The sequence below is a fragment of the Monodelphis domestica genome, chromosome 7 (assembly GCF_027887165.1).
Source record: "Monodelphis domestica isolate mMonDom1 chromosome 7, mMonDom1.pri, whole genome shotgun sequence".
Lineage (NCBI taxonomy): Eukaryota > Metazoa > Chordata > Mammalia > Didelphimorphia > Didelphidae > Monodelphis > Monodelphis domestica.
Genome location: NC_077233.1, coordinates 178,239,660 through 178,266,235, shown reverse-complemented (window position 1 = coordinate 178,266,235; position 26,576 = coordinate 178,239,660).

The following is a 26,576-nucleotide window of genomic DNA, read 5'->3' as shown; positions in this document are numbered from 1 at the left end:
AGAGAGCACTAGCCTTAATTCTGAGCTTGGAGTCATAATACCAAAGTTCAAACCAAAGCTCTGCCACTTTCTACCCATGTGAATTTCAAACAAGTCACTTAACTCTCTGGTCTTCTGCTTATTATTTAAGCAGGTTAAATTAAATGGCCTCTTAGGTTCCTGTTAACTGAATCCTTGATCCTAAAACATTGTGGAGTTGGTTGGAGGGAAAGGAAAGAGAAATAAGATGTCAAGATAACGAGTTTTTCCAACTCAGCAAAATGATAGTGAACGTTTCCCTAAAAAAGTATACAGAAATGAAGTACTAGAAATGTATACAGTTGGGAAGGGACAGAAACTGAACCCCCTGAACACTAACTTAGTGACACAAAGAAAACGAATCCAGTGCTATCAAGTCTCAGTGGGCCTGGCTCTGGGTTTGTGATGCTTCCCTGGATTGTGATATTTCCCTGGATTTGTGATACTCCACTTATTCACAAGCTAACAGAAGGAGTTCTTAATGTTTTAAAGTCATGGATTCCTTTGGCAGATAGATTTACAAAAGAGACCAATTGTATTGAAATAGAATTACCAAATTTTTTAAAAATCCAGGGGCCTCATAGTAAGAACTCCTTATAAAGACTTATTCCAAAGAGGATCAATGGTTATAGATTTAAAGCTAGAAGGAATCATAGAGATCATCTGGTACAGATGTCTTATTTTAAATAAATCAATATATGAATGGGAAAGCATTTACTGAGCTCCTACTATGTGCTACGTACCATATGTGCACTGTACAGAGGAGGATTTATTAAACTTCCAACAAAATTAGAAAATAACCCCTTGCTCTACAACATGAAGAGGAGAAGGAAGGCAATGGTTCAAAAGAATCAAAATGCCATAGGGTGCTTTAGTTCAAAAAAGTCAGAGAATCATCGCCCAAAGGAATCATCAAACAACATGGGGATGAGCAAAGAAAAAGGTTATGAATATGCTGTTCAGGGAGGATTCTAGGAGCCTCATAAACACAAGCAAACACCGAACCCTCAAGGCAAACAAGCTCCAGGACTGATTGCTGTCTAGGGCATCTAAAACTCAAACTTGAATCAGCACCACTGTCCTCTCTCCCACTGCCCTCATTTTGGTAACAGCATCCCTCCCATCCTCCAGGCAAACTTGGACTTTCTTCTCTCAATCCAAGAAGTCTTAGGGAGAGACACACAGTAGTTCTTCCATCTGCTTCTCAGCACCCACTCGACATGATTCTTTTTTATGCATTCCCCCTCAGAACAAGACATACTAAGGGGCTGAAGCATGTAGGAGGGAGTTTTTTTTTTAAAACATCTATGGAAAGATAGAAGTAAGCAATTGCATTGTTCCCATCTATTAGCCCTAATTCCTGAAAGCATCACAGAAGGGTGAGAGTACATTTGGTGTTCATTGAGGACAGGTAGTTATGCCTAGCACCATGCTATGAGAAATACAAAGAGACTTGGAATCTGTCCTCTAAGGATATAGATATTATGAAATAAGTTTAAATATATATATATGACAATACAAATATAGGATTCTTGTTATTTCCTATGTACTACATTCTATGTCCCACTGCCACATTATTGCACAAGTTATCTCCTAAATGTGGAATGTATATATCTCTCATTCCATTTTTTAGAATCTCTAGCTATTTTTGAGACTCAAATCAGGTGTTATCTCCTACATGGGGGTTTTCCTTGACTCTCAGTTGTTAGTTCTCCCCACTCCTATCCCTTACAAATTACATTATACTTCTTTTGTGTTTGTTTACTTGTGAACATGTCATTAATCTAGATAAAATGTAAGCTGCTTGATGGCAAGAATTTTTCATCTTTTCCCCCTTTGTATTCCCAGGTAAAAGCACAGTGCCTAGAATGCCAATATCAGAGAGCTGTTTAATTAAATTGAATTCCTGGATTCAGTATGTGTCTACCTTTTTTTTTCTTTCCTGGATATGATAAAAAAATTCATATAAATGTTACTCCTACAAAATCAAGTGGATTTTCTAGACTCAAGGCTAGTTCTATATACAAATAATATTCCCTGGTTAAGGAGGCATAATTTGAGAGGACCAAAAGATGACTCCAACCTCTCTTGTTGATCTACATGAAGTTCCCACACATACACACACTTTATTTCCTGAAGACTTTGTTTAAAACATCAAGAAATTTGGTTATCGTGAAAGGCTAATGTGTTCGCTATATAATATTTTAATGTCTAAATTATCACTTAAGTAGAGTGGGGTATTATAAGAATATAACCCATGAGAGGTGAGTTTCAAAGGAAAGAGATATTAGGTTTGTTATCAACCATGTTTAAGTCAATTTTACTAATATTTCTGGAATACCTACTATATACAAGTAAGGCACTGTGCAAAATGGTAGGGTTACAAATACAAAACTAAAAACACTCTGACCTGAAGGAGTCAACTCACTGTTAGTGGAAGAAAGATTAGTAAATATGTAGGGAGAGAGCTTTAGGAACTGAGGTTAAAGATTTCATAAAGGAAGTGGCAAGTGAGCTAAATCCTGAAACTAAGAATTTTATGAGGCAGAAATGAGAAAGAATTGTATACCAAGCATGGGAAATCACTTATGAGAATTCACAGAGGCAGGAAATGGAATACCAAGTTAAGGGAATGGCAGTAATCCAAAATGGCCAAAACATAAAGTGTGTGAGGGATGAGGGGTAATTCGAATTAGGATAGAAAATGGGTTGAAGCCAGTCTAGCAAGCCATAAATGCTAGCCAGGCTAGGAAATTTCTAGGATATTCTATTTTAGTAATAACTGAAAGGAACTAACGGTTTTTGAATGCTAGAGTGACTTGGCGATACCTTCAGAAATACTTTAAGGAGATTATTCTTTGTGTGAATCATGTTTTGAGAGGGGAAAGACAGGAAATAAGGAGACCAACTAAAAGACCATAGCTATAATGCAGGTGAGAAGTGATAGAGACCTAAACCAGGATAAACACTTTGATTGGAGGTGAGAGATGGAGTGGAGAGAGAATTTGGATAAATGTGACAAGTGAATGGATAGTGAGATGAAGGAGGAAGAATCAAGAATGAGGGAAGTTAGTACTCTACAAATAATATTGTTTGCCATTTCCTTCTCTAATTCATTTTACAGATGAGGATACCGGGCAAATAGGGTTAAGAAACTTGCCCAGAGTAAAACAGCTAGTTAGTGTCTGAGGCTAGATTTTGTGTACTTAGAATTTTCTTCCCACAATTCTCTTTCCCAGATTCCCATTTTTCTTCTTATGTGCTAATGTAGGGAGGACATATTTTGATGTAACCCTGCCCCTTGCTCTCTGCTCCCCAGAAGGTGGTTTGTGGAGGTTGCATGAGAGCCATGCAGGAGAATTTTACCCACATGTTTTTACTCAGGCTTTTTTTTACTTTTGTTCTGTTATTTCTTCTACTTCAAGTGATTACTAATAAATCTTATAAAATATGATACTTGGAATTTTGGGATATTAATTTAAATCTTACATTGTGAACTCAGAAAGATCGGTTTTCTTGGCTTTAATTCTGGCACGCACTCTATCTATTGTGCCACCTAGCTGTTCCAATACTAATAATATAAAATTTTCAACAATCCTTAAAGGTTTGCAAAATTCTTTAGATATACTATCATCTTTGATCTTCACAACAACCCTGTGAGATAGGAGATATTATAATCCCCTATTTTATATACAAGGAAACTGAGGCTGAGAGGTTAAGAGAGGTAGAACATGAGTGAAGAAGTCTTCTGAGTTCTTCCTAGGTCTTATGCTCTATTCACTATATCACCTAGGGTAGATGACAGTAAAATTGACAGAAATAGGGAAATTTTTGTGGAAGAGCAGGGGACAGGTTCAAGGGGAAAGTTATTCAGTTCCATTTTGAAAATGTTGAATTTGAGGTGCTTATGGAAGATAAAAGGACACATCTCCAGCAGGCAGTTGGTAATGTGGGACTAGAGTTCAGGAAAAAAAAAAAAAGATTAAGCCTGGATATATAAATTGGGAAGCCATCTGCACAGAGATGATAATTGAACCCATGGGAGCTAATAAGATCACCAGAAGTGTGTTGAGAGAAAGAAGAGAAGAGAGCCTAAGATAGAGTCCTGGATGACACCCATACTTAGAGGACAGGAGATAGATGGTAATATAGTAAGGGAGAATGAGAAATAATAGTCAGACAGGTAAGCAGAAAAGTGTCAGAGAAGCCAGGAGTAAAAAGCCTATGTAGGAATAATGTCAAAAGCATTAGAGCAAGAGTTCTTAACATGGATTGATTTCAGGGGGTCTGTTAATTTGAATTGAAAAAATACATCTATATTGAATATAATATATTTCCTATAAAATCCTATGTATTTTGTTTTATGCATTTAAAAATATTTTCTGATAAGCTATCCATAGGCTTCACCAGATGACCAAAGGGGTCACTGCCCCACCCCAAAAAGAAATTGATAACTCTCAGCAGAACTAGCAATATGAAGAGTGGGAAAAGATTTAGAACTTAAAAGACTGCTCATTTCATAAAGGAGGAAACAGAGGCAAACAGGCTTAAGTGACTGGACCAGAATTACATAGCTACTAAATGTCTGAGGCCAGAATTGAACTCAGGAAGATGAGTCTTTCTGACTACAGGTGTGGTACATTGCTCCTGGCACATAGAGGCCTTTAACCCATGCTTGTTCCCTACCAAAATCACATTGCTAATGCACTAAATGTGTGCTAAATGTTAAAGGTGGCATTTGAATATGGGAATATGGCAGTTGGAGATTAAAGAAAATTTAGAAATTAACTAGTACAACCACCATATTATACCAATAAGGAAAGTGAAATTGAGGGAGATGATGGGACTTCCCTAAAGGCAGAACAAGGACTAGAACTCAGAAATCAGAGACTAATGCTCTGGACACTTGGATAGAGCACTGAATTTGGAATTAGGCAGGTAATTAGTGGGACAAATCACTTAACCTCTCTCATCCTCAGTTTTCTTGTCCAAAAAATGGGGCTGTTTCGCCTAAGTCATAGAGTTACTGTGAGATAATTAATATAGAAGTGTTATAAAATGTTAGCTGTTGCTATTATCATAAACAAAAGGTGGAGAAAAGGGATTGATCATTTTCTACAAGTACATTCACTGCAAGTTTCCTTTAAATAGCAAACTCTCTTGGTCCATTGAAACTAGGATTTGATGTCCACAATTCTAATATGTGCAATGCAACCCTTCAGGAGCAGAGCTGTTCAGGAAACAAAAAATGTCTACAATGCCTCATTCAGTAGGAAATCACATCAGAATGACAAAGAGCAGCCTTGAGAGGATTGATCAAGGTTTAGGTTTCCTCAAAATGATGGAAACCGTCTCCCAGAATTGCTTTTCTTGAACAACCCTTGCCAATGAAGACAGGATCAACCTTCTGCGTTTCTGCAGTGGGGAGAAGGTGCTGCTTTGGGTCTTTTTTCCATTTTTCCCTTGCCCTCAGCTTCCCCAAAGTCTGTACCAACCCTGCCTGTCATGCCAGGCAAGAGCTGCTTTGCATGCTCTTGGGGAGAGACTCTGCCTGCACAGGTGAAAGCACAGCCCGGGGTTTTATTGGCTCTCTTGCTTGAGCCTCTGCTCTGCACGACAGTATGTTATGAGAAAAGGACATTTTTATGTGGCCTTCATCAGACTTCATCTTCTCCTGCTCCACAAGGAGCCAGTTTTACACCCACTCACATTTTGCAAAGATTCCCCTTGTGATGAATGAATATATTGCCTTCTTCCCTGAGTTGCTGGTGCTCCCTGGGAAAACAATGCGGAGGGTGTTTTCTCCTCCCAGGGGAAAGTTGGCATCCTTTCCCTTCAATCAGTATGAAATCATTATAGCTTGACTAGGAAAAAAATGAAGCGACCCTCATCACAGAAGATACACTATGACACTGAAAAATTAGAAGCTTCTGTGAGCCCCGCACAGTAAGATTTGTATGCCTGCCAGCCAAATCACAAACTTGCCTCAGCTCTCATTTGTCTCAGAAAACGGGATGTTTAATTGCTGCATCTAATAAACATGCAACCGTCAATGAGCAGTAATGTGGAACACCCAACAGTGAGCTCCCATTGTAGTGTCCAGGCAAACAAAAAGCACGGATTTCTTATCCGTAAACTGAAAACCAGAAAACAAAGATGAAATCATTTCAAGGGCCTTCATCTTCCTTTTTCCCATGGGTTTTCTTTCTAATGCCTTTGTCACTGCTTAGGGTGCTGGTAGCCAACATAACTTTGCCCTCCCTAAAAAAAATGGGAATTCAGGATCAAATCCAGCCTGTATATATCTCTGGGTCTTGCCTCGTTCCCAGAGGGAAGGTGATTTTCAAATCTCAAACCTAGCTTATTTCATTTACCTGAAGCTTCCACTGGAATAAAGCCTTTTCTTTCCATGATCCTAAAATATATTATTTTCCTGATCTAAACATGTCAGGGATTTTATTGCATTTGCATTTCAAACCTGATAAATCATTTTCCGGGCGACATCTTTTCCTTGAAGGCAAGTTCAAATTGAATATTTTTTCTTTCTTGTTATCTTTCTTTCCCTTTCCAGACCAACTTCAAACAAAAGGTTTTCCACTTTATACTCGGATTACAGATCACTCAGTATCAAACTAGAGAGAGATGACAATCCATTGTTGCTAACTTTCTCTCCATTTTGTAGATGGATTAATCTTCTTTTTTACACATAGATTCTTTGTTTATATAAAAATGATTTTCAAACCAAAACAGAGTTCCCTTGCTTTTTACACAGTATTTGTGGACTTCTACTAGGCTGAAGATTTCTAAGACTGAACCTACAAATTTCCTATCATTCCCCAAGGTGAATTGAGCATAGGCAGAATTGTGAACTGGGCCTATTGGGTGAAGTCTTTCCTTATCAGTCTAATTTCTATATTTTTTGTATCTTCCTTTACTAGTCCCTTTCACCTATTCTCCCATTTTAGGTTTCTCTCTTTTAAAAATATTCTTCCATAGAAATATTTTGGTCATTAAATTATTGTCTCTTCCCCAAAAAGAAGGAGGACTACATGTAAACAGAAATATCCAAAGTTAAGAGAAGGATCCCTAAGAATAGTCACTGAAAAGTAAAAGAGTAATAGGATATGCTGTGCCACCTCTTTCCATAGCTTACTGAAGATTGGTGTATATTCCAGGATACTCATGACCTGTCTAACTTAGATGAGCATATTTGTAAAGAGTCCCTGTTCTCTTCATCCTTTTGAGTATAAGACAATATAATATCCTGAAGCCTTGAAAGAGTTCACTGGCTCCTAGGGACCATTCACTTGTGCTAAGGCATATCTTGGATCTTGAAAAAAGAGACTTACTTGACTATGTTACAGACTGTCACAAGTCACACTTGCTTCATCTTTTGTAATCACATCAAATGCAATACTCCAAAGGAAAAGGATCCAAATGTAGAAAAATATTTATATCAGCTCTTTTTATGGTGGCAAAGAATTTAAAACTTGGGTGAATTCCATCAGTTGGGGAATGGCTGAACAAGTTATAGTATATGGATATGATGGAATGCAATTATTGGGTTGTAAGAAATGATGAAAGGGACGATTTCAGAAAAACTTAGGAAAACTTGTATGATTTGATGCAAAGTGAAGTGAGCAGATGCAAAAAAAAAAACATGTTACACATTACAGCAATATTGTAAAGATGAACAACTATAAAATGTTAAGGAAATCTGATCAATAAAATGAACTGCCAGAACTCTAAAGAACTCATGATAAAAATACTATCCACCTCCAAAAAAAAACTTGATAGGCTCAGAATGAAGACTTAAAGCATGTTTTAATTTCCTTTCCTTATCTTTCTTGCTTTTTCCCACAGTACATAACTAATGCATAATTATGTTTGGCATGACTTCATATATCTAATGGGGATCCTATTTTTTACCATCTCAATGGATGAGAGAAAAAGTAGAAAGAATTTGTAACTGATCATAAAAATAAAATTTACATTAAAAAGTAATGGCACCAAATTTTAAAATTAGCTGTTTCTTTGTAAGTATGGGCTGTGTATTTCTCTTTCTTAAATACATTACATCTGGAACAAATGACAGGATCTAAGTAACAGATTGCATTGTCTCACTAGAAATGGGATTTGTGTTGGAAGTATAAATGTGAATTATTTCATTGCATCTAGATTCAGCTATGGTACAAGAAGAGACTTTCACAAACAGGAAGGTAAGCAGGAACACAAAAATAAGCAGGAAATTGATGAAAACACCAGGAAGTTACTAGATAGGAATCATAAGATCAAAGAATGAGGAACAAAAGGTACCTAACTTGCTCATTTTACAGATGAGAAAACGAAGCCTTAGAAGGGTCATAGTGTCTAAGATAGGATTTGAACCAAGACTTTCCTGATCTCAGTTTTAGGAAGAAAAGAAATCTCTAAGTCTCCTTCATGAGTTAAACTAAGACACTTTAGGTATCCCTGCTGGAAAAGGGAATAGATAAGGGTAGGATTGGAAATTTGGAAGAGAACACTAAGACGATCAAAAATCAAACCTCTGTAAATATTAAAATAACTTCCATGATTCCAGAAAAGTTAATTAACCTTCATATTGTTTTACATAACATCTGAGATACCTTCCAAACAAATGAGAGCTTTGTTTTGTTTTGTTGTTTGGAAAGTTAAATTTGATGGGTCACAAAGTCCTACAGTCAACATTACCACAGTCATCATTCTGCCTTCAAAAAGATTCTCTCAGGACTTCCCTGAGAGGCAGACTCCTAAATTAGGGTCATTTTTCTATCTAGTTTTTGGGAACAAGCTTTGTCTCTCATCAATATTTTGTCTCAAAGACTTTTTCTTCACAAGTTTAATTCCTTCCTTTACACAAATGTTTCTCTCTTTTTTTGGTCCCTTTTTAGCAACCAGGCTGCTCAGAGAGAAATGGGAAGTATCTTACAATAGTAAGATAAATTTAATAGGAACAGTCTTGTATTTAGGTTTGTATATGTCATATATATCAACCCACAAAAAATGGGAGGAGGCATCTATAGCAATTGTTCTGAAAAAATGATCTTGAGATTTAAGTGAATTGCTAAGAAAGCTAATGAAATCTTTGGTTACCATTAAGTGGTACATCTCTTCTAGGAATAGAGAGATGAAAAGTTCACTATACTCTGTCTTCATCAGACCTCATCTCAAATACTACTGTTCTGTTATGGTCACTACAGTTTAAGGAGGACATCATTGATAAGCTACAGAATATAACAAAGAAGGCAATCAGTATAGTGAAGGAACTTGAGTGTCTACAAGAATTGGGTAAAGGAACTGGGAATATTTAACTTGGAGAAGAGGGCTCTTGGGTGGAGCTGGGGCTGGGTGGACAGCATAGCTGTTTTTAAGCATCTGAAGGGCCATTATATGGCAAAGGGATTAAACTTGTGTTCTTTGACTTTAAATGGGAAACACTAGGAAGAATAGGAAGAAGTTGCAAAAAAGAAAAGTTTGGGTTTAATATTAGAAAGAACATCATGACAATCAAAATGGTTCAAGAGTAGAATTGATTGCCTAAAGAAATGGTAGTCTCCTCTTCTACATGGGTATTCACAGAGGTTGTATGGGTTGTAGGACCATTCCTCCAATATCTTGTAATAAGATTCCTTTTGATTATGAATTGAACTACAAGGTCCTGAGGTGCCTTCAAATTCTTAAATTCTGTGATTCTAATATAGGTTTACCACATCTAATGTGGCCTTATGGGTAGAATTGTTTTCTTTTTCTTGGCAAAGATCATAGGGCCTTCCAGATGTGTTACATCTAACTGAAAAATAAATAAATTTGCATAGATCTCTGTAAGAATTGACCCAAGTGCTCAGGTTACATTTTAGAAACCCTTGGAAGCATTTGAAAAATAGATTGGGTTTTTTTTAAGAAAACAATAGAAAATTTAGAAAGTCAAATAAGTCAAGTTTCTGTGTCATTCCTTCTGGAAGTTACCAGAATCCCTTATTGAAAACTTATTTTTAAACACCTAAGACTGTCATCCAGATGGCAAAACATACAATTAAAATAATTATCCTAAATATAGCTGATCTAAAATGATCATTTATTATTATTAATGTAGCACCTATTCAGACAGAAACAACTTATTTTAAATCTCTTACCCAGCGATGTTTGATTCAGTTTGGTTTGGTGCCAAAGACACCACCAGGTTCAAAAACAGTAGTTACTATGATAAAATGGGCAAAACTTTATTGGATCTTTAATTCCCTGAAAAAATTTGAGATAAAGATTTTAAAATACATTGTATATCCAGTCTTGTAACTGTAATTTCATCAGTATGAGGTGAAACTTTTGTAGGAGAACTCCCTTTCCATGCATATTAGCAACTCATCTGCAATGTCATCTTAAAGAGATGCCAAGGGCATTGCTATATTAAATGACTTGCCCAAAGCTAAGCAACTAGTTTTTGTCAGAGACAGCAATTGAACCCAGGTCTTCCAGAATTGAAGGGCAACTTTACATGCTCTATGCCACACTGCTTCTTTATTAATACTTAAGAGGTAGAAATTAAATACTTAAAGTGTAGGGAAGAAAACTCTATAAAGAATATATAAGTTATCAGAAGCAAGAACTAGAAAACAAAATATACAATAAATACAATAATAAAATGGAAGAAGGAAACTGAAACCTGTGCAATTATAATGACCAAGTTGGGCTGTATGGTAGAGTCCAGATGTATTAAGTTCAATAGGAAGATGAAGGGGGGAGCATGGGAAACAGAGAAGGCACTAATCCAGGTATAAAACTCTGTGGGCCACATGTTGACTTAATTTTAAGATGTGTTATTTTCGTTTTACTGTATTTTATTTATTTTGTCAAATATTTCCCTATTACACTAAATTCTAGCTCCAATCAGCACACTCAGAAGAGTTGTGGGCCTTATGCAGCCAATGGGCAACCTGTTGGCAACTCTGGTATAGAGAATTGAGTGGAGTGAAAAAGACCTAGATTAAAATCCTATCTCCTTATACAAAAATTAAAATGAAGGCACAGACTAGATCGGCAAGATTTGATTCAAGTTCAGTTTTCAGCTTCAAGGTTGGAACTCAGATAAGTGTTCATCATTAAAGACCTTTGTACAAATGACTGGTCCTTGTCTCTCTCTTTTTTTTTTTTGTAATTCAACTTTATTTTTAGTTCTAAATTTTCTCCCTCCTAACTCCTTCTGTTACACCTATTGAGAAATCAAGAAAGACAAACCTTATGAATATGTTATAAGCCAAAAAAATTCTTCATTAATCATGTACAAAAAATTCTCCAATCTACACTCAGAATTCATCACCTCTCTATGTGAAGGAAGGTTGCATGCTTCATCATGAGTCTTCTGGAAATGTGATTGGTTCCATTGTATCCATCAGAATTCCTAAATCATTCCAACTTGTTTATCTTTATAATATGGTTGCTATTATACAAATTGTTATCCTAGTTCTGCTCACTTCATTTTGCATCAGTTCATACAAGTCTTTCCAAATTTTCCTAAAACCATCCCTTTTATCACTTCTGATAGCATAATAATAGTAATTGCTGTCTGGATGTAATAGCCTAAGAAGTACGAAAACTGGTTAATATCAGCCCGTGAGTGGGGCATTTATGACATATTTGCCATTCTCATGAGAAAAATTCTATCCACAATGCCAAAAGCTCAGTAGAGGCTTAATTCACTTTTCTCTCAGCCAGGCCATTTGACTAGATGGAGAATGCACCTGTTTTGAATGTTAGCGAGAAAGGGAGGAAGGGAAGAAAAAAAACAAAGGAACAGAGGAAGAATAAAAGAAGGGGAAATGACAATCCCAATAGTCCAGAAAAGACCAGAATATAATCACAAGGTGCTAATGAAGTGTTTAACCAGCTGTAAAGATTTGGCTACATATAGTGATCTCTTTATGAAAACTGACCTCCTTTCTCTTTGGAACAACCTCATTGGCTGAACAAACAAATTAGTCACGCTCCTATGAGTTTTAAAATAATTAATCCAGATGGAGTTAGAGACTTTATGAGCTTAGAGCTGCCTGTTAGAGGAGATGCTTTCAGGGGAGGGAATCCACCCCTACCCAAGTGATAATGCCTTTGAGGGGAGCCACTGTATTTGTAAGGGGCACTATATCCCTTAGGGAACAGACAGGGAAACAGATTTAGGGAGCATGACTGTGTGGCAGAAGAAAAGAATTATGCCATTTAGAGGGGCACACTTTGAGAACGCAGCTGAATGACCTACTTAGCAGAGATGGTGAACTCAAGAGTAACTATATGAAAACTCTATGAAGAGATAAAAGATTTCCAGGTCCTGCAATAGCAGCAGTTGTGAATATTCTTAATTATATGTGCTCCCTATGGTTGAACCTCACAACCACTGAACTCTAAATTTATGTCCACTCTTCTCATGGACACTGCATGTCTTTGTAGGTGATTGTGCCCCAGATTTATGGGAAGGAAGAGTATTGTACCCTTGCTATGACTTGATAATAATCAAATGCCATTGTTCTGGGCCAATTATTTCTACTTTCTTATTGTTAAGTGGAATGAACACTAGTAGGGGTGTCAGTGGGGATGGCTATACTAGTAGTAGTGCAACCCCACAGAATTATTCCTACAACCAGAGGTAGCACGTTCCCTTAGGCAACCCATCAATACAAATGGTGGGGAAAGCCTGGAGGGTGAAATAGGAAGGAAAGAAAAAGGGAAAAGGAAAGAGAATGGAAACTGTTCTATGTTCTGCTTTTATGCAGACTGAATGATCAAACTTCCAAAGGATTTAGAGACAGATATGTGTTCACTATACCATTAAATAAAGCAGTTAAGTATTTGCAGAGTGCTTTGGTTGAGGACTGAAATGGATGGCTCTTATCACAAGGAAAAATATCACATCAACAAAGAGTAATGTAATCATATCTATAAAAATAAATCTGGGTGATTCTACCTTCTTGTTTCTAACTGTGACCCACTGTAGCCAGCAAGCTACACATTTTTGTGAGTTTTATTGCTTGGTTTATCACTTCATCATTTTGCTTCTGTCCTCATGAAATCTGGCTATTGAGAAAAAGAGACTATTCAGTTATCAGTTATGATTAAATAAGAGGACATTACTTCATCTCAGCTAATTAGAGAAGACTTTTTAGAGGTCAGTGAAATGAAGGAAATGGTGGGATGGTTATAAAATGGAAAGGTAGTTTCCACTTCTAAAACAATCTTTCTAAGGTACTCTTGTTATCAAATTCCTCCCCCACCCAGTTCCCTCATCAAAGACATACATTCAAAAGCTTCATTAGTTTTATAATGCCTAGAGGACAGCCTCCCTACTAAATCTGGCATTCAAGGCCCTCCAAAATCTATTCCCAAGTTATATTTCTAATCTTGTCTCCTTTTTTAAATATTTTACCACTAATTAAATCACTCTATATTAAACTCTTTCTCTCACTTTCCTGCCTCATACTCTAGGTTATACTACTCTTTCTACCTAAAAGAATGATTTGAAACCTGTATCAAATTAAATTAAGACTTAAATTTTTAAGACCTAATTCAGACTTAATTCTTCAAGACCTAGTTTAATTGTTATGTCCAGGAATATTCTAGGATCACTCCAACTCACAGCAAAATATGTATATTCCCAACTTCTATAGCTCATATTGACCAAGCCATCACTTGTCTTTTATCACATGGAATTAGCTAGTTTTCAATTTAAACGGATCATTAAAAGTTTATCAAATTCAATATCTAACCCATGTGATAATTCTTTCTATAATATCACTAACAAATGCTTATACAATATCTTTCCAAACACTTCCAAGGATGAAGAAATCTCTACCTTATCAGATACCCAATTCAACTTCTGAAAAACTCTGATTATTAGAAATGTAGCGCTTATGTGGAATCAAAATGCATCTTCATGTGCAATGGTTTTGATCCCAATAGTCCTAATTTTAACTTCTAGATCTATATAGTCACATACAGTCTTGGAGTTAGAAGAGATCTCAAAGGACAGCTAGTCCAACGTATATCTAAAAAGAAATCCCTGTTCTTGAGGAACAGAGATCATCTAAAGGAGACCTAATCCATCCTTTTAGATGACTTTCAATGAAGGTGAAACTGCTACCTCCTGAAGCAGTGTTTTCTCCTCTTAAAGGTTGCTTTTAGGAAGTTTTTTATTATATTATATCTAAATTTGCCTCTCCAGTGTATGTCCATTGTGTCTGGGAACTCTGTGTACTAATTTCTTGAATTAGGTAGAAAAAAAATATTTCTTTTCTACATGACAGATTTTCAAATATTTTAATACATCTACTTTGTTCCTACCTCCTTTTACAAGGACTTATTGTCTAACCTCAGCTAAACATCACTCAATCAATAAATTCATGTTTATTTAGCTCAAACATGCCAGATATTATACTAGGAGACAGGAATACAAGTATAAAGAAAAAAACATAAGAAACAGGGGACGAAGCAAGAGGGCAGAATAAATATAGGGCCTTATCTGAGCTATTACAAATTCCCCTCCAAACAACTTTAAAATAATGCCTTAAAACAAATTCTGACCTGGCATAACCAACAATAAAACAAGTTGAAACAATTTTCCATCTCAAAACAACTTAAAAGGTTACCTGGAAAAGTCTGTCTCACTGGAGTGAAAATGTGGCCTTGAATTAAATTGAAGACTTGCAAGCATTCCTGAAGAGAAGATCAAAGCTAAGCAGAAAATAACACTTTCAAATACAAGACTCAAGGGAAGCATAAAAAGGTAAATAAGAAATAGAACTCATATGGGATTTAATAAAGCTAAATTGTTTTCCTCCCTATATAGGAAGATGATAACTTGTAACTCCTAAAAATTTTATCATTATTTGGACAGTTAGAAGGAATATACATGGACAGAGCACATAAGCATGAGCTGACTATATAATGGGATGATATGTAAAAACAATAAAATTATAGGTTGAGAGTGGGATAAACTGGGAGAATGGGGAAGAGAGTCAGAATGGGATAAATCATCTCACATAGAAGAGGCACAAAAGAACAGGGTGGCTCAGTGGTTTGAGAGTCAGACGCAGAGATGGGAGGTCATGGGTTCAAATCTTTCCAGCTGTGTGACCATGGGCAAGTCACTTAACCCCTTCCCACTCTTCTGCCTTAGACCCAATACCCAGTATTGATTCTAAAATGGAAGATAAGGGTTTTTTTTTAATTTACTCAAAGAGAATTATACACACTAATTTGGGTTATTATATCTTATCCTATAGAGAAGTAAGAAAGGAAGGGGATTGGAGAGGGGAGTAGGCAATGATTGAAAGGAGGACTGACTGGAGGAAGTAGAAGTAAGAAACAAAATAATTTTGAGGGAGAAAAGAGTAAAAGAAGAAAGAAAATGATAAATAGAAGAGAAATAAGGAGGGAAATACACCGTAATAACTGTGAAAAAATTATAGCAAGTTTCTCTCATAAAGGCCTCATTTCTCAAATATATAGAAGACTAAGTCAAATTTCTAAGAATGAGTCATTCCCCAAATGATAAATAGTCAAACGATATGAACAGGCAGTTTCCAGATGAAGAAATCAAAGTTATCTATAGTCATATTTTTTAAAATGCTCTAAATCTATTTATTAGAGAAATTAAAATTAAGCAACCATAAGGTGCCATCTCACATCTATCAGATTGGCTAATATGGCAGAAAAAGAAAATGACAAATGTTGGAGGGGTTGTGGACACTAAATTGAAATACTAAAGCACTGTTGGTAGAATTGTGAACTAATCTAACAATTCTGGAGGGAATTCTGGAACTATACTCAGAGAGCAATTAAACTGTGCCTACTTTTTGACCCAACAAACTATCACTAGATCTGTATTTAAAGAGATTTTTTTTTAAAAAGTAAAAGGACTCATGTACTAGAGTACTTATAGCAGCTCTTTTTGTGGTGGTCAAGAATTAGAAATTGAGGAAATGTCTATCAGTTGAACATTGGCTAAACAAAATATATTATATGATTGTAATAGAACACTATTGTATTGTAAGAAATGACAAGCAGGATGGTTTCAGAAAAAACTGGGGAAACTTAAATGAATTGATGCAAAGTAATGTGAGCAAAATCAGGAGTAAACTATACACAGTCACAGCAATATCATATGATGATCAACTCTAAATGACTTAGCTATTCGGAGTTATAAGATATCAAAGATAAATCCAAAGGATTTACCATCAAAATTTGATATACTCCCAGAAGAACAGATAGAGTTTGAATGTAGATCAAAGTATACTTTATTTTATTTTACTTTTCTTATTTTGGGGGGTGTTCTATTTTCTCACAAATGACTAATATAAAATACGTTTTGCATAATTGCATATGTATAACCTATATAAAATTTTTTGCCTTCTCAATTAAAGGTTAGTGGGGGAAGACAATTTGGAACTCAAAATTTCTTTTAAAAATTTTAAACTGTTTTTACATGTAATTAGAATAAATGCAAATTTTTACAAAAAAAGAAAAAGGATGAAATAATCCCTTCTCACAAGTAGTTTACCTTCTAATGGAGAAGACAATAAATACATGTATAAATATAAAATGAACAAATATAAAAAAGGTAGTTAGATACAGGGTAGTTTAAGAGAGAGACAGCACTAAAAGTTGGTGAGATTTTTTTAATAAAAGGCTTCATGGAGAACATGGTACTCAAGTGAGATCTTGAAAAGGAGTGGCTCAATGATGCATAAGTAATACATTCCAGGTACCAGAGATAGTGGCAAATCAAGATAGGTATGGAAGATGAGGTATCCAATGAGGAACAGAAAGTAGGAAGTTTGACTGGTTTGGGAAGCATGGGAAAGGAATTATGTCCACTGAGACTTTAAAGATAAAGTGGGGTTGAATTGTGGAATTCTTCAAAAGTGCAAAGGTGGAGATTATATCTTATCCTAGAGGCAATAGGGAGCCACTAGAGTTCATTCAATAAAGTAGTCTGGTACTAAAATGGTAAAAGACTTGAAGCATGTTCTCCAGCTTCTCATCATCATGATAAGTTCTCCCCTCTGGTTGTCCTCTATCTTTTCAATATTTTTTTTCCCAAAAATGTGGCACCTATTTATTTCTTGCCCATCAGACTGGCAAGAATTACAAAAGAGAAAAATGTTGGAGAGGATATGGAAACCAGATACAACTATCAATCAACATTTGTTAAGTGCCAGCTACATGCCAGGCACTGTTCTAAGGACTGGAGATACAAAGACACGAAAACAATCTCTACCCTCAAGAAGTTTGCAATCTAATGGGGGAGAAAACCTGCAAATAAATATAAACAGAGCAAATTATATACAGAATAAATGCAAAATAATTAACAATGGAATTAAGAAGGATTGGGCAAGACTTTCCATAGAAAATAAGATTTTAGTTGGCACTTGAAAGAAACTAGGAAAACTAATAAGGCGAGGAAGGAGAATATTTCACACACAGGAGTCTGCCACAGAAAATGTAAGAGATAGAGTGTCTTATTTCAGAAATAGCAAGAAAGTGAGTGTCACTGGACCAAAGGGACAGTGGTAGAGAATAAAATATAAGAAAATCAAAAAGGTAGAAGGAAAGTAGAGTAGGAGGGGCTTTGAATGCCAAACAAAGGATTCTGTTTTGATCCTGGAGGTAACAAGGATACACCAGATTTTATTGAGTAGGGAAATGATAGGATTAGATCTGTATTATACAAAAAAATCATTCTAGTGGCTGAATGGAGGATGAATTGGAATGTGGAGAAACTGAGGCAGGTAGACCCATCAGTAAGATATTGCAATAACCAGGCAAGAGGTGATGGAGACTTGGGCTGGAGAATAAGCAGTTTCAAAGGAGAAAAGGAAACATCTCAGAGAGATAATAACACAAAGGTAAAATTTAAAGATCTTTGCACCAGATTGTATATACAGGGTGAGAGGAAGGGTGGAATCCAGAAAGACTCCCTTTTTTAGCCTAAGGACTGAGAGGATGATGTTGCCCTCTGCAATAATAGGAAAGGTAGGAAAGTGGGAGAATTTAGGGAAAAGGTAATGATTTCTGTTTTAGACATATTTAGCTTAAGATGTCTACTGGCATCATATCTGAAAGGCAATTGGAAATGTGAGATTGGAGGTTAGAGATTGTTTAGAGCGACATAGGGAGATTTGAGAATCATTAACATAGAGATAGTAATTAAATCTATGGGAGCTGATTAGATCACCAAAAGAATGAAGGAGAAAGGAGAAGGGAGAAGAGGGGCAGAGGGAGAAGAAAAGAGGATAAAAGACAGAACCCTGAAGGATAACCAAATGGCATGATCTAAAAGAGGATCCATCACAGAAGACAGTCAGATAGGTAGGAAGAGAACCAGGAGAGAATGGTATTCTGAAAACCTAGAAATAAGAGAGTATCAGAGGAGAGAGTGATCAACAGTGTCAGAAAGTGCAAAGAGGTCAAGAAGAATGAGGATTGAGAAAAGGTCATTGAATTTGGCATCAAAGAGATCAATGGTAACTTTAGAGAGTGCAGTTTTGTAGAATGATAGTTGGAAGCCACATTATAAGAGTGTGAGAAGAGAAAAAATGAAGGTATCTACTGTAGATGACCTTTGTTTTGCTAAAAAGGGCAGAAGAGATATAAAATGATAGTTGGCAGAAATGAAAGGAGAATGGGGGAGACATGGGCATGTTCGTAGGCAGTAGAAAATGAGTCAGCAGACAGCGAGAGATTAGGACACTGTGGAGACTGTGATTTGGTCCAGCCATTCTGGAAAACAATTTGAAACTATGCTCTACAGTTTTTAAACTATATATAACCTTTGATTCAGCTAAATTACCACTGGGATCTATGCTCGTCTCACAAAAAATAATAATAATAAAAAGAGGGAAAAGACTAAAATATATTAAAATATATCAGCTCTTTTTTTTGATAGTCAAAAGTTAGAAATTCAGGGGAACTCTATCAACACATGGCTAAAATTTTTATGGTATATGAAAGTAAGGGAATATTATTTTGCCATAAATAATGATAAAATGGACAGCCTCATATATGACTGAGAAGACCTCTATGAAATAATACAGATTAAAGTGAGTAGAAATAGGATAACATATAATTAGAATAACATTAGGGTGAAAACAATTTGAAAGATTTCAGAACTCTGATCAACACAGAGATAAAAGATGAGTCAAAAGGAATGCCACTCAAAAGTACTATTTAACACCCGACAAAAGATGATGAGCTTAAATGCAAGAAGTGTGGAAAGGAAACTAGAAATAAGTTCTGAACTTTCTGCCACTGTGTTGGAACAAGCAACAGTGGGAATATCAAGAGAGAAGAAATTGTCAAGACTGACAGTTGGTGAGGGAAGGGTCAACTGGAAGTGGCAGTTAGGTCTTTTGACTAGCACTTCCTTCCTGCTGGCTTTACTTCCTGGTGTTGGAGAATGGAGAAGCTCATTCAGCCCAGTCTGGAGTGGAGTGCCTCTATTTGGTTCAGCCCGAAGAGCCGACTCAATCAACACTAAAGGTCAGACTTTCTAGTTGCTTGCTGTCTACTGCTAAGATTCTGAATTTGACAAAGCTAGCACAGAAATAGAGTAGACAGGAGTGGGAGAAACCCTCCACCAGCCTGTGAGGCCTGGCCTCAGCTCTGAAGCTGAGAAAAACTCCAACCTTGTTTAGGGACATCCCTTGCCCCTCTTTCCTGATACCTTTCCAATCCAAACTGGTTATTAAATTTTATCTTATTTGAATTCGCAGTCATATAAGTGGACTATCTTTTCTGGGGCATAGAGGGAGCTGAACATCAGTTCAGTCATTCAAGGACAAATGGTTTTTATCAGACCCCTGCTGCTGCCTCTTAGCATCCTAGTGCAAATATCAATAATATGGAAATAGGTCTTGATCAATGGTACATGTAAAATGCAGTGGAATTGTGTGCCAGCTATGGGAGGGGGTTGGAGAAAGGGGAGGGAAAGAACATGAATCTTGTAACCATGGAAAAATATTCTAAATTAATTAAATAAAAATTTCCAAATGTGTATATATATAGTCCGACTTGGGATGGGTATAGCTGGGAGAACAGATTAATAAAAGAAATAAATTTAATATATAGGGAATAAATGTGAAGGTTGAGGAGAACATATACAGAGTGAAAGATAAGTGACCAAAACATATCAATAAATTATTTAAAATTTTAAAAAGGCAGACAGAACTAAATAATGTAATTCCAATATGATATTAGCAGAATATAATAGACCCAAACCATCACCACTCTTAGTCTAGATATAGTTCCACAGATAGCTTAAGATTACACTAGATTCATAGAGCAACACTTCACACCATATATCAAAGTAAAGTCAAATGGATACACAATTTAGAAATTAAATGTGATATAATAAATGAATGAGGGGAGCACAAAATACTTTACCTGTCAAACCTGTTGATAAGGGAAGAATTTCAGTAAAATGAAGATATAAAGAACATTATGAGATATAAAGTAGATAAATTTGACTACATTAAATTAAAATTTCTCTGCATAAACAAAAGCAACGCAATCAAGTTTAAAAGACAAAACAAAATGGGAAAAATTCTTATAACAGGTCTCTGACAAAGGCTTCAGTTCTCAAATATAGAGAGAGAACTGACTCAAACTTATAAGAATACAAAACATTTTCTAATTGACAAATGATCAAAGGATATGAACAGGCAATTCTCAGATAAAGAAATTAAAACTATCTTTAGTCATAATAAAAAAAATGCTCCATATCACTACTGATTAGAAAAATGCAAATTAAAACAACTCTGAGGTGCCATCTCACATCTATCAGACTGGCTAACAAGACAAAAAAGAATTATAATAAATGTTGGAGGGGATGTGAAAAAAACTGAGACACTAATACACTACTGGTAGAGTTGCAAACTGATATAACCATTCTTGAGAACAATCTGGAACCATACCCAAAGAGCCATAAAACTGTGCATACCCTTTAACCCATCAATACCACTGCTAGGTCTGCATCCCAAAGAGATTAAAAATATGAGAAAAGAACCTACCTGTATAAAAATATTTTAGCAGCTCTTTTTGTGGTGGAAAAGAACTGTAAAATGAAGAGATGTGCATCATTTGGAGAATGACTGAACAAGTTGTGGCATATGCTTATAGTGGAATACTTTTGTGCCATAAGAAATGACAAACAAGAGCATCAAAAAAAAACAACTTGGAAATATATATGATTTGATGCAAAGTGAAATGAGAAGAACAAGGAGAGTGTTAAACAACAGAGAATGTATGATGATCAACTATGAATGACTTAACTATTATCAACAAAGCAAGGATCCAAGACAACTCCAAGAGACTCATGACAAAAAAAGGATATCCATCACAATAGACGGAACAGAGTCTGAATGCAAATTGAAACATATTCTTCTTTATTTTATGTCCTCTATGAATTTTTCACTAGTATAATATGTATACCCTTTCACAACATGATGAACATGGAAATATGTATTATATGATAACATATGTACAACCTATATCATATTACTTACTTTTGGGGGAAGGGGGTTGGGAAGAAGAGAGAATATAAATCTCTATGTATTAGAAAATTAAAATTAAAATTTATATTAAAAAATAAAAAATAAGCTTAGTAAAAAAAGAAAGATTCATTACATTGGCTTTTTATTATTTTGTCTGACATAATTATTTTGGCTTTTATTGACCTTGAAATCCACTAAACCTAACCACTTGCCTAGAATATAACAATAGACTTCTAATGGATTCCCTTGCCTCATCTCTCCTCTCTTCAATCTAATCTCCATATGGCTACCAAAGTGATTTTGCTTAAACATAGGTTGGCCCATATCATCCCACTAGGCAATAAACAAATGTGGCTCTCTATTTTCTCAAGTTCTTTGTTGGATTCTTAAAGCCCTTTCCAAATCTGCTCCACCTCACAAATGCAACTGCCTTTCCCGGATTCAATGACAGTTTATATAAGGTAATCCATCTTTATATTCCTTGTCCCCAGTGCCTGGAATACATTAGATATTCCCTATTTATTCTAAGACTTTGCTCAAATACTTTTTATAGGAACCTTAACCTTCAATTATTAGCACTCTTCCAAAATACTTTGCATTTGCCATTTTCATACTTAGAAGTGTATGTTATTTCCCCTGAAAGAATGTAAGGAAAAGTGTGTTTTGCTAACATTTTACTCTTTCAGAGATGTAATGGCTTAATTTTTTGTCTCTCTCTCTCTCTCTCTCTCTCTCTCTCTCTCTATATATATATATATATATATATATATATATATATATATATATATGCCTATAATGTAGCATAACATCTAACAAAAGAATAGACGCTTAATAATGCTTGTTGACTGATCCAATGTGCAATGCCAGATTTGATCATTGTGTTGATTTCTCTTAAAAACTTTTCTTTGTTATGAGGGAAGATTTAATGGAAAGGAAGAAGGATTAAGTACAAAAAGTTGGCACAAAAATAACAATAAAAAAACACCGAGGAGGACTTCTGGGTTAACATGGCTGCAATCTAGACATGAATCGCTTCCTCTCCCAAGCAACAAATGAAATAGACTACCTCAAAAGAGCATAAAAATCACCTTTGGAAGAACAGAGGGACTCTCCAGTACCCCACAGAAACATAGGGCTTGAAAATTTCCACACTATAAGGAGGAGGAAAAGCCTGCACAAAAACATGAACTGAGCCTCCCCTCACCCCCACCCCCCCCCCCACCAAACCAGAGTAAGGTATCAGAGCGCTCACTGGGACAGCGAGTGAATAGGAAGCACCTCTGTCTGGGGGGGCACACCAGGGTCCTTGGGATCTAAAGACTGCAAGGAAACGACCTCTCAGGGTGGTTTCACAGGAAAATCCTGCCCTGAGCAAAGGGACGGCCATGCTGAGAGACTGCGCTGAGCAAAGGGGCAGCCACGCTGAGAGGCTGAGCTGTGCTGAGCAAAGGGGCGGCCGCGCTGAGAGGCTGCGCTGAGCAAAGGGGCGGCCGCGCAGAGCACAGGGGCCTGTGCTCTAAGAAACCACGGAGGCTGGGAAGAACTAGTCTGAAGCAACCTAAATTCACAGAAAACCCGCCCATATCACCCAGACCCCAGACCAAAAAGGAAAGGGGAATAAAACCACCAAAGGGATGGCTCACATGGCCCAAAATCAAGCCTCCAAGAAGAAAGAGAAAAAGGTGACTATTGAAAACGTTTATGGCGGGAGTACCCAAGGAAAAGAAGAGAAGGAGGATGAAACCCAAACAAAATCAAAACATGCCTCACAAAATGGAAATTATCCACAAGCTCTGGAAGAACTCAAATTGGGGCTTACCCAAAAGATGGAAACTTTTGGGGAAAAAAATGGGAGAAAGAGATCAGCAGTCTGATAGACAAGACTTCACAATTGGAGAAAGAGCTGGAAGCATCTAATAGAAGGGCAGACAAAGCTTAAAAGCAAAACCAGTCCCTAATGACCAGAATTAAGCAATTGGAAGACAGTGAGCATGCCAAAAAGATGGAAACCTTCTGGAAAGAAAAATGGGAGAAAGAGATCAGCAGTTTGATAGACAAGACTTCACAATTGCAGAAAGAGCTGGAAGCATCTAATAGAAGGGCAGACAAAGCTGAAAAGCAAAGCCAGTCCCTAACGACCAGAATAAAGTAACTGGAAGACACTGATCTTGCAAAAGAGCAAGAATTAAAAAAGCAAAGCCAAAAAATTAATGAATAAGAAGAAAACACAAAATATTTCACTGAAAAGGTCACAGACATTGAAAACAGAGGATGAGAATTATTGGTCTGCCCGAAAAACCAGAGATAAACAAAAACCTCGATGCTATACTACAGGAGATTATAGAAGAAAATTGCTCACATGTTTTGGAGCAAGGGGGCAAAATAGAAATAGAAAGGGTTCATAGAACACTCTCTATACTAAATCCCCAAAAGACAACCCCAAGGAATGTAATCGCCAAATTCAAGAGCTTCCAAGAAAAGGAGAAAATCCTACAAGAAGGCAAGAAGAGGAGCTTCAGATATAGGGGGGCTCCCATAAGGATCACACAGGACTTAGCGGCTAACACACTAAGAGACCACAAAGCATGGAACACGATATTTAGAAAGTCAAAAGAGCTGGGTCTCCAACCAAGAATCAACTACCCAGCAAAACTGACTATATACTTCCAGGGGAAAGTATGGGCATTCAACAAAATAAAAGATTTCCAAGTATTTGCTAAGAAAAGACCAGAAATTAGTGGAAATTTTGATATTCAATCACAGAAAGCAAGAGAAACATGAAAAGGTAAATATGAAAGAAAGGGAAAAGGAGATGAATATTATCTTTTTCTTTTAAGTCAAACTCTCTTCTATAAGGACTACATTTACATCAAATTATATACATTAATATGTGGGGAAAATGTATTGTGCAACTCTCAAAAATTGTATGCACCATAAGAGTAGTTAGAAGAATCATGCATAGGGAAAGATTGGGGCATCAAGAAGATTTGGTGAAAGGGGGGGCAAAGAAAGGAAAAGGGAGGGGGGAAGCATCAACAATACTAAGACTTGCTTCAAGAAATGGGGGGGGACTAAATAGAATAATCTTTCCCATACAAAGATACACATGGGATGGGGAGGGGAAGAACTCTCATATGAGGAGAGGAAGAAAGTATGAAGTGATATTACTTAAACCTTACTCTCAGTGAAATCAACTCTGAGAGGGAAGAACATCTAGATCCAGTGGGATCCTGAATTCTATCTTAACCAACAGGATGAGAAAGAAAGGAAAATTAAGGAAGGGGAGGGGGGAGGGAGTATAAAAAGGGAGGGAAGGAGAGGGGGGAGGGGAAGGGAGCATAAAAAGAGAGGGGCTAGAAAGGGAAGCATCTCAAGGGAGGGGACTAGGGGGACTGACCTAAAGTAAATCACTGGTTCAAAAGGATATAGCTAGGGAAGAAAGGTCAGAACTAGGGGAAAATATCAAAATGCCAGGGAATCCACAAGTGACAATAATAACTTTGAATGTGAATGGGATGAACTCACACATAAAATGTAGATAAATAGCAGATTGGATTAGAACCCAAAACCCTACCATATGTTGTCTTCAAGAAACACATATGAGGTGGGTTGATACTCACAAGGTTAGAATTAAAGGATGGAGTAAGACCTTTTGGACCTCAACTGATAGAAAGGAGGCAGGAGTTGCAATCATGATATCTGACAAAGCCAAAGCACAAATAGACCTGATCAAAAGGGATAGGGAAGGTAAATATATTCTGTTAAAAGGGAATATAGACAATGAGGAAATATCACTAATCAACATGCACCAAACGCAATAGCATCCAAATTTCTAATGGAGAAACTAGGAGAATTAAAGGAGGAAATAAACAGTAAAACCATATTAGTGGGAGACTTGAACCAACCACTATCAAATTTAGATAAATCAAATCAAAAAATAAATAAGAAAGAGGTAAAAGAAATGAATGAAATCTTAGAAAAATTAGAGTTAATAGACATATGGAGAAAAATAAATAGGGACAAAAAGGAATACACCTTCTTCTCAGCACCACATGGCACATTCACAAAGAATGACCATACACTAGGTCACAGAAACATGGCATACAAATGCAGAAAAGCAGAAATAATAAATGCAGCCTTTTCAGATCATAAAGCAATAAAAATATTGATCAGTAAGGGTACATGGAGAGGCAAATGAAAAATTAATTGGAAATTAAATAATATGATACTCCAAAATTGGATAGTTAGAGAAGAAATCATAAAAACAATTAATAATTTCATTGAAGAAAATGACAATGGTGAGACATCCTTTCATACCTTATGGGATTCAGCCAAGGCAGTACTTAGAGGAAAATTCATATCCCTGAGTGCATATATTAACAAATTAGGGAGGGCAGAGATCAATGAATTGGAAATGCAAATAAAAAACTTGAAAACGAACAAATTAAAACCCCCCAGAAGAAAACCAAACTAGAGATCCTAAAAATTAAGGGAGAAATTAATAAAACTGAAAGTGATAGAACTATTGCACTAATAAACAAGACTAGAAGCTGGTACTTTGAAAAAACAGACAAAATAGACAAAGTACTGGTCAGTCTAATTTAAAAAATGAGAGAAGAAAGGCAAATTAACAGCATCAAGAATGAAAAGGGGGACCTTACCTCCAATGAATAGGAAATTAAGGCAATCATTAAAAACTACTTTGCCCAACTATTTGGCAATAAATATACCAACCTAGGTGATATGGATGAATATGTACAAAACTATAAATTGCCTAGACTAACAGAAGAAGAAATATATTTCTTAAATAATCCCATATCAGAAAAAGAAATCCAACAGGCCATCAAAGAATTTCCTAAGAAAAAATCCCCAGGACCTGATGGATTCACAAGTGAATTCTATCAAATATTCAAAGAACAGCTAACCCCAATACTATACAAACTATTTGACATAATAAGCAAAGAGGGAGTTCTACCAAACTCCTTTTATGACACAAACATGGTT